The sequence below is a fragment of the Penaeus vannamei genome, chromosome 16 (assembly GCF_042767895.1).
Source record: "Penaeus vannamei isolate JL-2024 chromosome 16, ASM4276789v1, whole genome shotgun sequence".
In the NCBI taxonomy this organism is placed as follows: Eukaryota; Metazoa; Arthropoda; class Malacostraca; order Decapoda; family Penaeidae; genus Penaeus; species Penaeus vannamei.
The window spans coordinates 9,683,761-9,686,260 of record NC_091564.1 but is presented as its reverse complement, the minus strand read 5'-3'; positions in this window follow the sequence as shown (position 1 = coordinate 9,686,260).

Sequence of the window (2,500 nt, the reverse complement as noted above, 5' to 3'; positions counted from 1 at the left end):
GTTATTTAACGATACTCGTCAGACCAGTCCATGCCTTCCTCCCGTACAGAGGTATGTTAAATGATGATATTTAAAGTCGTGTTTTACCCAGTTACTATAGATTGTAATGCTTGATGAGTGTTTTAACATAACAATTAAGCCCCTTTGTATTGTTTTATGATAACAGACGAGTCCTTGCATTACAGAGAGAGAGAGAGAGAGAGAGAAAGAGATATGATTGAGGAAATGCAGGGAGAGCAACATGCCATAATACTTTGTTGATAGGGAATATTGTTATTTATTTAGTTATTTTAATGATTTGTGAATACAGCAATGATTGATTAAGAATTGAATTAGTTATTAGAGTGAAGTATAAGAGAGGGAAATTGTAAAGATTAAAGGAAGGGGAATGATTGGCTCATGTCCCAGTAAAATCATGGATAGAATTCCGATAGACTGGGTGTGAGGGTCTCGATTCCATCTCATGTATATAATTATATTGTTTATTAAAATGATATTGATTCATAATCAATAGGAAAAGGGAGGGTTTAGAGTTAACCTTAGATACAAAATAAATTAGGTGAGAATATTACTTATCTAAATTATCGTTTATTTCTAAGATTTACAGAATTATTTGCCACATGTTCATTATTATTTTTTTCTTAAATAAAATATTAATGATTAAAATATTTCTATGACCGTTATGACAATAGGCACATTCAACAGAAAAATGAATTCATTCCAAATTCCACGAGCCTTAAAGACCGTTATAAGTCACGCTACCCCCAAAAAAATTAACGGTCATAATAGTTATAATAGCCCTACATTTAAATATAATCAAATTTGTATATGAAAAACACTAATAAAATTGGTAAGATAAATAGAATTTTGTACAGGAAAAAATCTTCCTTTACATATATATATATATATATATATATATATATATATATATATATATATGTATATATATATATAAAAGAATCTAAATTTAATGAAAAAGATTATAAACATCTCTATACTAAACATATTCATATTTTTTATTCCTCTTGTATAAACACAAAATAATTTAATAGAATTCATTATAAATCGTCAAATAGAACTACACACATGTCACCCGATGGCATTCACCACGATATAAAAAGGGTGGAAACTCGATCGCTAAACATTAGTACATCTTGCCTTCCCCTGTGATAGTACTCACAATGGCTAACATCAAGCTTCACTGCCAGCTCTGCGGAAAGCTGTCCAACAACCACCTTTGCTCACCATGTACAGGTTGCAACCCACACATTCCCTCTGCAAGGCTGCATCACCACCGACGACACTGCATTCGAGGTAAGCTAATCATACAAACACATACACACAGTGAAAGCTGACTGTTAAAGTATGGTTAGACATGAACATTATTAATAGTTAATTCCTACAGCAGAATACACCTGAAAGACCTGCCCATGCGGCAAATGATTAACCATATACTTATTCTTTACAGCCGGCGCAAGAACGGGGTCTAAAGGTACTCAGATCGCCCTTCCTAGTTTTTAATTGCAAAAGTTCTCAATATTGATGTTATTTTTGAAAAGCCTTTAGGCCCTATTACGTTCACACAGCGCCCTGCGGCAACTTGGTGTCCACCATGGAACTGTCGAAGTCTTAGAAATGGATATCATTGCTACTTTTAAAATAGAAATTAGAATATTGTTTACTTTATCATCAATGGTTTCTCCAGTAAGTTTGATGCTCCTTGTGAAGGTGACCCAGTCTGCTCTTTTTATATTAAATTTAGGTGCTGAAGGCGTTTTGTGGTGCATGAATATTTGGTACAAAAAGGAAAGTGATTGCTTCCCAATGTCATATAACACACACACACACACACACACACACACACACATATATATATATATATATATATATATATATATATATATATATATATATACATATATGCATTGTAATATATCATCGTGGAGCTAACGCCGACGGTGTCGCATAGCCGCATCCACCCTTCGTTTGTACCTATGAGGGTCCCTCACGGCAAGCCGCAAGGCAGGGACTCGGCCCATCTGAAGCTCCTCACGACAGGTTTGATCGATCTGCTCAAGCCACGACTTCCTAGGTCGTCCCACAGGCCTCCTCCACCCAGGGTTATCTCGAGCAGAGACAACCTGGTGGGCAGGATCATCCTGGGGGAAGCAAGCCAGGTGGCCGTATAGCCTGAGTTGGCGATCACGGATTGTGCAGGAAATAGGTCCTGTGCCAGTCTTACAGTGCAACCGTTGGTTTGACACGTGGTCCCGCCAACAGTACCCCATGATCTGGCGCAAGGACCGCTTGCAAAAGGCATCAAGACTTGACTCCAAGGCACAGGATAATGTCCAGGTTTCACTACTGTATAGCAAAACTGGCATTATCAGGGCCTTGAAAACCCGCAGCTTGATCCTTCTGCACAGGTACCAGCATCTCCAAATATTGTCGAGAGAGTTCATGACCCCTGCTGCCAGGCCAATCCGTCTGCTGAGTTCCT